The sequence below is a fragment of the Mycteria americana genome, chromosome 2, assembly GCF_035582795.1.
Source record: "Mycteria americana isolate JAX WOST 10 ecotype Jacksonville Zoo and Gardens chromosome 2, USCA_MyAme_1.0, whole genome shotgun sequence".
In the NCBI taxonomy this organism is placed as follows: Eukaryota; Metazoa; Chordata; class Aves; order Ciconiiformes; family Ciconiidae; genus Mycteria; species Mycteria americana.
Genome location: NC_134366.1, coordinates 138,702,140 through 138,714,676, shown reverse-complemented (window position 1 = coordinate 138,714,676; position 12,537 = coordinate 138,702,140). Strand labels below are relative to the sequence as shown.

At 38.0% G+C, this 12,537-nt stretch overlaps 1 protein-coding gene across 6 annotated transcripts in view; it reads left to right on the top strand.

Annotated features, from left to right (window-relative positions):
- NCOA2 (nuclear receptor coactivator 2) overlaps positions 1-12,537 on the top strand; it is a 197,534-nt gene that overhangs the window by 32,564 nt on the left and 152,433 nt on the right. The window contains exon 1 of one of the 6 annotated variants that reach the window (XM_075494789.1): positions 11,287-11,365. The exons of the other annotated variants lie outside the window; for them this stretch is intronic. The gene's annotated coding sequence lies outside the window, so the exon portion shown is untranslated. Of the gene's footprint in view, positions 1-11,286; positions 11,366-12,537 lie in introns of those variants that run through there. 6 annotated transcript variants of the gene reach the window in all.

Here is a 12,537-nt window from a genome sequence, read left to right as displayed (position 1 = left end):
TTGTAACGGTTTTATGTGAATTAGATATGAAGAGTATTTTCTTTAATTATAAATTGTGGGTGTGAGAGAGTTTGTTTCTGGTGGCATTTTAAGCAGATCTACTGACATAAGGGTATGCTTGAGTTTTTTAAAGCATTAGTTGAAATTCGTGACACTAAAATATTGTACTATGGCTAGAAAACAAAAAATTAAACTTGTCAGCCAATCAAGATTTTTTCAATCTTGTTGAAATTAATGAGGAAATTGAAAGAAATAATGAATTCCAAGGGCACCTCTAGTATATATGCAAGACCTTTTTAGGCCTGATTTAGTAATCTGTGATTTTTGTGTTCTGAATGACTGCAAGGAGAAATGTGCTTAAAATTTGTTTGTATAGTTCTTCTCTCACGATGTTTGTACATGGTGTTTCCTAAAACCTCTCATTAGCTGTTTTAAGATAAGCCAGAGGAAAAAATCTGATAATGGTCGGTAACTTCTAAATTTTGCTTTATGGAGTTAGCAGTTTAGAGGACTCAAGTATATGTTTTATATTATTGTTTCACAGAAGCAAAACCAAATCATGCCATCTTTTTAATAAGAATGGTAAGTTTGACAGTTGGAGCAGTTGCTCTAATTGTCCAGGTTTCTAATGCCTCTATCATGCTATTTGGTTTTGTGTGAGCTTTTTATTTATTTTGGCTTACTCCTTTATGCTTTTTATTTTTCTTTGAAGAATTTCCCATTGGAGATGTGTTCTCTTTGCTGAACTAATAGAAGCACTAGAGAAATGCTTTCTTTTTTGAAAGAGATACAGTTGTCACATTTTAATTCTTTTTTATTTTTTTTACTGCCAAGGTTGCTAAAAATGGAGGCAGTAATGGTTTGTTACTTGAGAAACTTTCATGCTCTACTGGGACATAAATCTCTTCAGAGAACTTTATAACACTTCTGTAACTGTAACTGTGCATCACAAAGTACCGTCAGTTTTTTATTTAAGAAACCAGGAAGAGACATGTTTTTCTGCACCAGCATCAAACTGAAGAGTTGCTGGATACCAGTTCCATGCTTGGTTCCCTAGGTCATGCTGCTTGTGCAAAGGTATTGATCTTTAGCGTGTTTAGCAATCTGTGCGAGTTGCCCCTGTGTACGTTGCAGAATTTGTCAGACATGGGATATGTTGCCCTGGAAGAGGGCTCATTTGTCAGGAGGCTGCATGTTCTCCCATTTGGGGCTTTTCCGAATGTTATGAAGCCCAATTTAAGTTTTGCAGGAATGCTCAGCTGGTAATCTCAGTTGTCTAAGTTTTAACATATGTCATATTAGCTTTTTAACACATAAGACAAACCTGAATGTTTCCAGCCGTTATTTGAAATCCTAGTTCACAAGGATACTTGTTTAAAGAACTGAAATTTATTGCATTTGTGTGACAAAGCATAGAAATAAATATGCTACCATATAGCATGAATTGATGGAAATGCAGTGTTTATGTAGAACGATACTACTTGGAAGAACATTTGGGGAAAACAAAATCTTTATTTTTTTTTTACAAAAAATTACGAATACTAAAACCGAGGGATTACTGGCATGCCTTTTCACCATATCACAGAGTCGGGAAACCCTGTTCTTTGGTTTTTTTATTATGTTCTGCTCAAATCCTGTGATTTCTTGACTTCCTGGGTTATCTTTTAAACCTTTTTGACTGCATGGAAAGGATGCACCGACTTGGCACTTGCTGTAGTTGTAGAAAACCCAGAAGAAGATGCTTTGCATGGTGAAGTGGAACCTGCTGTATGTTCTGTTGTTAACAAAACTTAAAAGCACAGGCATCTAACTCTCCAGTTATAGCTGGTGCTTGTACGATGTATGTGTTACCCAGGGAAGTTGTGCTGGCGGTGACAGAGTACACGGCGCAGCATTCCATAGAACTTGTGACTTTGTACCCTGAAAGTGTTTAGCAACCTGTAGAGATTACAACAGCAAACATTTTAACCAACATTGAAAAAGTTGCTATTACAGGAAGAAAATAATCATTTAACCTTAAATAAACACTTTCTGAAACTTGTTAGGAAAAAAAAAATACAGTTTTATTCTTATTTCGTGGTTTTGTTTCTGGGTAGACTATGCACATGTGCAAAGGTTTTGCCTCTTCTTTAGTATAATAGTTCGTCATGTTTGCCATACCGGGCGGTTGGTAGCAGCAGCATTTTATATGTAGTACAACTACATAAATGCCAATCAAGTTATAAACAGCAAAAAAGTTATCTTAAAATACAACTGAGTTAGGAAGAAAAATCAGATTTTGACAGTATAATGTAAATCTGACTATTCTGTACAAAGTACAGTCTGGAATGTACATACCTACTTATTGCCAATCTTATGTGTGTGTCTTGGCAAAATGCATTGGCTTTTTATCAGGTGGACAAAGTAAAAAGTAAACTTGGTAGGTATCAGGAAGACTAGAAGCTCAATTCTGGAGCAATATATTATTGCCAGGATGTAGTTATTATGAGGCCATAGTAAGGTTAATAACAATAATAAAAGTGAAATTGTTAGCAATTTGAAATCTCTTAAGCCCATCTGGAGGTGGGTGAGACTATACGAACAGCATCCTTTTCTCTCCTTGTAGCTCTGCAAGTATCTTTGCAACAGTCTTGCCTTATGTGTGACTGAGTTGGCTTTAGCTGTTGATAGGTTTTGAATGTGAAATACTAGTGGAGCATGTTGTATTTTGGGTGGTTTTGTTATACTGTTTCTGAAGATGGACCCTTTAACATGGGTTTATTTGTCAGCCATACATAAAATTGTGGTCCACTGCACGCTATAGGGTATATATAGATCCATGCCACATTCAAATGAGTGTTGTGTCTACCTGAAAGGCTGGCGTGCCAGGTTAGTTAAAAAATACATGTTACAGTACAGATTTAGGTATTTCCTCAATTTCTGCAGTGGGCAGAAATTGCCCCTGTTCTTGGGCTTGGCTCAAGCTAAGGGATAACTTACTGCTTGGTTCCTGCCCTCGTCTCTCAAGTTTGACTTTTGGTAAGTACAAGCCAGTCCATTTCTGACAAATATCTTACTTTACATTCTCACTTCGGTGTAGATTTTAAGGATGACTTAAGGAACAAAACGATGCTCCTGACTTGTTTGCCAAGGATAGTAAATTCTGCTATAGAATTCCAGTGAGTTGTTGAAACTATACATTTAAATATTGAATAGAATGGTGTTTCCTAAGCAGTTATTTAAACAAAACATTGTCTGAGTGAAGTTCAAAAAACATCTTCTAATTGGCTTAGAAAGCTAATTAATGAGAGGGCCTTCAGGTCTTGAAAAACCCTGAGAGTTTATATTTGCTTTTCAGATGTGAAAAAGGGTTATATAATTGATTAGTATGAGCAGCCTCAGCCTTTCGGACTATAAATAAGGAACATAGCTCCAAAGACACCAATTTGCTGAAATAGCTTGGATATGTTTGAAAACACTATTAAATAATTACTAGTTTTGACTGAGGTACTGTTTCTGTAGAACCCCTAATGGGTATTGAACAGGTATGAAAGGAAAGGTTAACCGTTTGACTTCTTAAACATGCTTGTTTCTTTTTTTAACTTAAACTGAGCCAGGGTTTTCCAGAATTTTTTTAGCAATGGAACAGCTCTCCTCCAATATATTCAAGACCACCGTGCACTTCTAATAGAGACTTACAGGGAAAATACTCTAAATAGGACCATGTGCCGATCATGGCCTTTTGGACCACCATTTGGAAACTGCTGCTTTTTAATATTTATTTGTAAGCCTATAGTATAACTCTTTTGGGCACAGCATGAACATGTGTTTTAATAGTGTTAGTACTGTAAAAATCATAACACTGACTGTCATGATTTTCTTCTTAGATAAATCTTCCACTATTACTGCATTTTTCCAGCTTTTTCATATTTGATCTGCTGTATTGGAAAATGTAAGTTTTTACACTTGAGTAACTGTACATGCGGAATCATTTAAAAATAACAATAAATATATTTCCACATGCGGACTTTTCATGGGCCCTGATTTTCAGAACAGCGATTAAATACATGCTCTTTTTTAAAGAAAACATTTACATAACACGTAACTGAGTAACATATGCTTTGTTAAATAGGGGTATCTCCTGAGCTGGAAATTAAACTTGCTAAAATTTTTTTCTTTGATTCAGTCTTTATGAAATGTGAGCAAGCCCTCTTTTGTAACTGATTATTATGGACTTATCAACTTGATTTTATCGAAGTACAATTGCAGAATTGCAAACAGTAACTGAAAAAAGTTAATATGGTTAAGTTTATTCTCATGTTCACGCTGAAAAGGGGTTGAATGAAATCTGAGTTGCTTTTATACTGAAAGCTTTCAGGTTTTGGTTGATGGTTTCTTACACGTATTTCATTGAGAAGACTGTAAATACTTGAAAATAGCAGCAATGAATTAAAGAGGTGTTTTTCAGTCTAACCATAGTGCTGTTTCTGTGACATTGGCAGACCTCTCAAACCTAGTGGCTTTCGGCTTTGATTTTTAAAGGCGATTTCTTGTTACGTAATTACTTCATTGTGTTCACATTGAGTTGAAACCTGGCACACAAGGTGCGTGCCCAGATTGCCCACGGTAGCTGTATGTCCAGAATACCAGATGTGCACTGCTGCCCAGGGCTGGTGTATGTGCTTTGCCTTCCAACGAAGATACAGCAGAGGAAGCAGCATCAGCTGTCTCTCTGTCACAGATAGCTGTGCTCTCTTCTTTACCTGAAGGTAATTAGGAGTTGCTAGGGAAGTTCTAGTTAAGCTCCTTGGTTTTTACCATGATGTAAGGCATAAATCATTGGGTTTTATTTTTGTTTCTTGGTACCAAGGTCTGTGTTTGATGGCAATCGGTAGGTGCGTAGCCTGAGAATGTCCATACATACACTTTGCCCTGCAGGCTCCCCTTTTCTAGTGCACCGCTGTCTTGTGAGCTGCCCAGGCCCTATGTCTTGCTATGCCAACCAAGTGCTAGGCTGCCAAGGTGCTTGAGATTGTGTGTGTGTTGGGGGATGCTCTCTGACTGCACTTGATTTTTGTATCTCATTATCACCAGAGCGAGCAGGTCCGGTCTTGTTGGTGGCCTTGGGGCAGCCCTAAAGAAGCAGGGTAGTTAAAACCAAAGTGTTTGGCCTTTGAAATGCCTCTTGCTGTATGATAGTCCTTCAGAGGGCCTGTTTTCTAGCATTCCACTCCTCCTCTCTTCTAAACTCTCAAAGGAGACTTTGTGGGAAGTCTGTGAGGCTTTCTGAGAAGTCTGTGATACCTGTCTAAAATGATTCTTAATGGAAAAACTCATGAAGAGCTGGTGTGACTGTGAGATGCTGTCTCAGTAGCAGACTCCTGCTTTGAAGTTGGCTCTCTAACATGTTCTGGCTGCAAGAGCCAGCTCCAGGAGACAGGAGATCTGTTGATTGCAAGAAACTTCATGCCATGAAGAAATGCTCTGACCCACTTCATCCATCTGTCTGGGCTGGCGGTTACTCCTCCCTGAAGCAGGAGAGATCAAAGATTCCCAGGTGTGGCCCAGCATTATTTGATTTCACAGAGCTGGCTAAACAGGGGGATAAGAGATTTAATGAGGGTTTCTCTAAGCAGGGACACCTCCTGTGTCAAAATTATGTCCATTCTGTGAGGTTGTTAAGGCTGGAGGATTACGTACCTTGGAGTCAGTACTGCATCCTTCATCTTTAAGTGAATCAAATTATGGCTGTTTTTGCGATGTTAATGTTGACATACTGGTACTTCTTGGTAAAGATGTTTTCTTCTGCCAAGACTGCTTGGTGTCCGATGCAGATCTGAAATCTTCCGCCAAGGTAGTCTTATTCTCCATGTATCTCAAGTCTCTATAACAATAAAAAAGAGCTGCTTTTTCCTCTTAGTGGATTTCTTCCTTCACTTAGGCATCCCTTGAAGAAATCTCCTTGTTAAAGTTTCTTTACTTTGAGAAGTCTTCCTGCTTTTCCTCTGTTACTGCATAAGAAGTGCTGATGGAACACAGGACTGAATTAGGTTGCCTTGCAAAATGATCAGCCTTTCTCCTTGGCTTCTTGGTCAGTTCCATCCAAAGCAAAATCAGTCATCTTTGAAAGGTCTAGGAAGATTCCATCATCTTGTTTGCTGAGGCTGTGTGTCTGATTGCTGTAGCCAGGACTTCCTCAAGCTTTCTGGAAATTCTTGTTGAGATATCATGGATATCATATGGGAAGATCTCCATTTTCTTTGATGTTCCACAAGTGAAGTGAGCTACTGAGCTACTCAGGTCTTGTTCAGCTATTCTCATTAATGTGCATACTATGAACTGCAGCAGGTCTCTGTCTCCCTTCTAGAATTGCATAGAAGGGCAGATAGCAGTTATCAGTTTTTCTTTAAAAGGTGTAAACAATTCTTTGAACATTTTAATCAAAGCATACAGAGCCACTGAGCTCTAGCCTGTAGATAGGTTATGTGAATATAAATAAAGTTGGGAAGAAGTTTTGCTTGGAGAGTCTGGTGACTGTGCTCAGGAAAGTCTGTTTTTCAAGTGGCTTTGAGGCATGTATAATCCCAACGTTGGATGAATCTTTCATGTTCCGAAGTGCAGCAGGGCAGGAATGCCCAAATATAGGGTTGGGATGGGCTTATCATAAATGAAAAACTACATAGACTTTGGTCGTTGCCTTGAGAGGTTGCCCAGAGAGGTTCTGGAGTCTCCATCCTTGGAGATATTCAAGACCCATTTGGACATGTTCCTGTGCAGCCTGTTCTAGCTGACCATGCTTTGGGCAGGGGTTTGGACTAGATGGTCTCCAGAGGTCCCTTCCAACCTCAGCCATTCTGCAATAGTGTCACAGTGGTTCCGGTGTAAATTTCCCCAGTTTGGGCATGAAGATAGGATGACAGGGGTAGCTCCATGCAATTTGAAGCAACAAAAAGAAAATTTCAGGCAGTATCTCTTTGAGATTATCTCTCCGGTTGGGTAACATCTGCAGCTCTGAGCTGTCTTGAGGTAGGATCAGTTGAAACCTGCAGCTGCAGATGAGGGCTGTGGCTAATTCCCACCATATACCCCTCTTATTTCACTCTGTAATCAGCAGTTCTTTTGGGTCTGAAAATGGAGAAGAAATAGTTGTCTGTCCTATGGCCAGAAAGGATAGGATAGAGGTTGGTAAGATCATGAATGACATGGAGAGCTTAAAAGGGGGACAATTGTCAATTGATTTCCGCCCTCCACCCCCCCCAGTCCAAGAACTAGGGTCACTAAATAAAATTAGCAATGGTTCTTAATTCAAAGTGTGTTGAAGCTATGTAAGTCCTTCCTTTTGAGGTTGGGGGGGATGTAGTTTGGATTCTGCTCTGGTGGTACCGTCATTTGTGAACTCTCTTGTAGCATAGACCTTTGTTCTGCGCTTCTCTATTCTGAAGCAGGAGGGGAAAAAACAAAGCAAAAGGGAATTCAGAGTTCAAGGTTCCCTAGACCAAAGCTGCTTTTTTCTTATTAATACTGAAAAAATATTTGGCATCTTGAGGAAGATATTACGAGAAGAAATCTTCCTGTGGCAATGAATTGAGAGTATGTGAATGAGAGTATGTTCTTCATCTGGAAGTTGCTACAATGGGAGGGTCCTAGTCTACTTGTATTTGGTTGCTGTACTCATTTGCCTTTCAGACATTTGTATATTGTTTTTCTTCACAGTAAAGGAGATAAAGTTAATGAAAGAATGATATTACATAAGTAAAAACCTCAATCATAACGCATTTGCATGACGCTGTAGAATATCCAAAGCAGCACTGATGACTGTCAAGCTACTATTTCCCATGTTTCAAAGTCTTGAGTGTGTAACCTAAATTACAGTCTCTAATAATTTGTGCAAGAACATTCCTGAGTTTAATTAGTGGGAAACAATAAGGTTGTAATTTTGAACTGCAGCACTGATGTCTTAGAGTATTCAACTGAACTACAAAATTGTCTGCCATCAGTAGGTAGGATGGATAGTTCGATTTAGGTTTTAAGTTGTTGTATGAGCAAGAAAAATTCTGGTCATGACTGGTCATGCAGTCTTTTCCCTTGTCCAAGACTTAAGAAGATTATTCTCTTTGTTACCCCCTGTGGAATAGTGGCTGCTGTAGCTGCGTGCTGAATCTGTTTTTTTAGGATCACTGTGTCATGGTTGGAGGTGAGGGTTCTTCTGACCTGCATGGTGACTTTTGGAAGGTAAATTGAGAGGACACAGCAGGAAGGAGTTTTCTGCTGACCAGTTAAAGTGATTCTAGCAATTCCATTGCTGCTTTGGTGGTGAAGTGAGCCCAGCTTTATAACCACCGGTTATGACTATAGTATGCTGCCAAAAATTCTGCAGGAATGCAAGAGAGGAGAAAAATTTGGACTTTAACAGCTTATACATCATCCAAAAGTGAATGGAATTTCATGGGACAAAATGAAAACAGTTATATAGCCCACGGGGATTTCCTCTGCTGAATATCAAAGGTGTACTGTAAACCATTGAGGTGTAGGCACTTCTGCTTGAAAAGGTTTCAAGATCCTTTATGATGAAAGGAGTTAGGCAGTTGCAGTATAAGGGTAACTAACAAGTCTCATTAGAAAGTACATAGCAGTGTTATTTGAAGTGTCCCATTGACCTCAAGAGGTCTTTGTTTTATTTCTTTTTTCATTGTTGCTGTTTGACACTGAAACTGTGTTGAAAAGATACTTGTGATTTGATGTTTTTGGGTATGCCTGGCGTTTTCATCTCAGTGGCCTGGCTCACCCTGGGCCAAATTCAACTTTGGCAAACAAATGTCCTGAAATTACTAGAAATTTTATTCTTTTAAAAGCAAGTCTTAAAATTACAGGAGTTTGCGTATCATGGTTTCTGAAGTTTTTAGGCATAATGCATTTGTTGGTAGTTAGATGTATTCATTCTAGTGCCTGTGTATTATGTACTTAACTGTTGGACAAAGAATTATTATGATGTGTACTAGAAGATTATAGTATTTTCCAAATCTACAGAAATTCTAACCAGATTCTTACTACCCTGCAAACAGCAGTCTTGAGGATAATGGGAAACCCCTGCAGGGTGCCATTAACTTTCCTAGTAAACCTTGCAAGACAGAAGCTGTCACCTTATGTTTGTGCGGCTCGCAGAACTGTGAGGCTTTAATTCTAAATAGGGTCTTTGAGAACAACCGAAATATTTGCTTAAAAAAAAAAAAAAAGGAGTTTGAGGATGTCTGAGTTGCCAGCTCCCGATTTTCATTAAACTTCTCAAATATCTGGGATGCTCTTCTCCCTTGATGGACACTGGCCAATTGGGTCAAAATTTGTTAGGGAGAACTGGCAGACATGCTGCAATTTTGAATGTGTTGCTTCCCTATGTATCCATACTGAAAACCAAAAGATTTATTAAAATTGTAAAAGGCAAACACGGTTGACAACTTTGTAATGAAAATTAATTTGTTTGGTGTATGTAGATTTAACCAGGATATGACTGGAACCGTCTTAATCTCATCTAGCAAGCACCTTCAGTGACTAACTGTAGCTTGACTTCTGGAGCTGCTGTTCAGACATCTAAGAATCAAACAGTTAATGAAAAGCAATGTGATGAGAAGAGTGCTGTTGAAGACTGAGTAGTTTTCCAGTTCTCACTTAAAAGTATATTTTTAAAAAAAATCAGGATTTCTGAAAATGATAGTTCAGATACATTATCCTTCAGGTAATTTTTTTCTTTTATGTTTCTCTGAAGTTAAATAAGTGGAGATACAAATGTTTGTAATAAATCCTACCTTCTGAAAAGCTTTTGTTTAAGTAGTTAATATTCCTAAAGGCTGTGGACTTCACAGATGTAGCCATTCATATCAACGCTACTGGTAAACAAAATACAGAAGGAATTGCGGGTAAAGAAAATGGAGTTCTTTGCCAGCAATACCACCTTCATTGCTTTTTTTTTTTTAGCTGAACTGCACACAAGGCTCTGCAGTCACGCAGTGGAATAGCAAGTGGTTTTATTCCACCAGCCTGGCCAATATAATCAACATTTATGTGAACAGATTACAGATAACTGCAACAGGATTATCTCTAATATTTAACCTGTGATCTCTAGAAGCTCAGTGCACACGTGTTGTCAAGAAATCGATGGCAGTACCACAGCCAGCCCGGGTACGTAACAAGAAGTGTTAGTTGTCTGAGCGGAGTTGAAAGTGGAGGTTTGTTCCAGGCAAGTTGACTGTGGAGTTGCTGAAAGACGTTTCTTGAATCCTCCCGCTTATGTCGCATGCAGTTAGGTGAAGCGGGAAAGTTATTTTTCAGCAGCTTGCATGTTTGTTCCCCCCCGCCCCATGATTTTTTTAAAATTCTGTACAGTTTTTGTGTGTTTTACGTGAGAAGCTTAAGGGACTTTATTTGTTTATATCAATGTGTTCCTCATCTGTACACATTGTTCTAGGTATATACCTTATGAAAAAATTGATGTAAGGACAAGCTAAAGTGAAAATATAAGCAGTAGTATTGTTTTAGTAGAACATATTAAGAAGGCAAAGGATGTAACGATAAGAGGCATTGTCGGAGGGTCTGTATATAGAGGTCTTGGCTCCCATTGCAGCTAGACGGGCTGTGGCATAGCAAAATTACATACAGGAATGTAAGGAATTAAAAGTCATAAGATTACCAGGAGTTGTAAGAGTCAACTGAGTCTAAGTAAAGAAGAACATTTTAATGCTTTATTAAAATCAATAGTTAAACACAACTTGCAGAAAAAAATAAGACCTAGAAAAGTCATAACCCCAACCCAATATCACAGATTTCTTGAGCAGCAGCATATTAGTAAAATAAATTTTGAATCCATGTTCTTAGTAAGAATCTAGTGGTAGAGTTGTGTAGCAAGGAAAACCTCCTTTGAGACTTTGGTTTAGAAGCTAAATCTTTTAAAATTATGCATTACTTGATATATCGAATCAAATGAAAACAAAAGGAAGTAGAGAATTAGAATAAGCAGACTAAACTGAAGTCAAGAATCAGAATAAGCAGACTAAACTGAACATTTAATACTTGTATTAACTTGAGTTCAGCACAGGTTCTGTACATGTAAGACTGTATGCTTACTAGTTGAGCTGTCTTGTTTGAAGCTAATGGTTAATAGCTTAAAAGTTGATTAACTTGTCATACCAGTCTCACCATACTTTTGTTTTTCTCAAACTAGATGAAAGGTTCCTTTAAGTATGGTTACTGTAGTACTGCATTCCTGATGATGCTGGTAGCTAATGACACTCTTTGTTGTAGAAATCAGGAAACATGGGTTGAGCCTCTGGGATCTCTGTGGCTGGAGTATGAAAATATTATGTCCTAAATGGCAAGGTCTTGCTGGAACAACTTGGTATGTAACATAGCTAATAATACATGTGTGTAGTTTTTGCTTTTCAGATTAATTTGTTCACTTGCTGTACTGCTACTTTACTTCCACCCATGCAAAAATACTACTTCTAAAACAAATAAATATCTTTTTGTAATAAGACTTCTCTATATTTCTTAGGGTGTTTGGTATGGGCATCTGGCTTCTGTCACCAGTACTGTCTGATGGCATTTTTATTCAAAATCTATTGGACACACGGGTTCTGGTTCGTTAAATGGGCTGATATTTAACATGAATTAATTTCATTATACTAATTAAAACAACCTTTGTGGTATGCAGCCTTATATTTCCATTTGCATTTTTTAATTTAAATACAAAGAAATTATTCATAAATGTTTACATAACAGAATGTTTGCCATAAAGTGCAGTTAATGTATACCAAGCTCAAATGTTCTTGCTGTGAGACTTTGTTGCCTGTTCGGCTTGTTTTTCTAAGTTTTCAATGAAGTGTGGGTGGGGCAGAATTGGCATTGGAGACTAGAGAAAGATTTCTGTATTTGCGATTAATTTAACTGAAATATTAGGATCCTTGTGTTTCTTAGAAATTTAATTTTGGCTATGTTTAATGAAAAGCAAGATGATTTTACTGAAGTGATGTTGACTTGTCTTCCTAAATTAAATACCTGCGTAGTATGCTGGATGTTTATGGAAGACTTATCCTAGATTACTCATTCTCTGTCCAAAAGAAAAAGTGTCTATGGAAGTTGTCTGTCACTTCCGTGTTCTAAGCCATGTCCTTTGGTGCAAAAATGTAAACGGAAAGATCAAAGCCTATAGATTTTCAAACATGCCTGAACAGATTATTGTTGTTATGGTGTGTGTACAGTCAGTTCCATGGGATGCCTCTTGTGTGTTCCTCGTTTCTTCACAAGAAAAAGTAATCTAGTTTTAGCAGGATTAACTTGTTATTGAGAAAGCCTGGTGATTTTAGTTTTCATGAAGACTGAAATATAAAGAGAATGTACTAAGGAGTAGTGATGAGCAATGGCATCCCCTTGTAACGTGCCTATCCTCTCTGGCCTTCCTGGAGGTAAGGAATTGTCCTGCAGAGAACTGAGAACAGACCAGAAATGTGTACTTGTTTTCTACTTTTGGGATAGTACTCTACTTTTGGGATAGTAAATCCTAGGATTTAC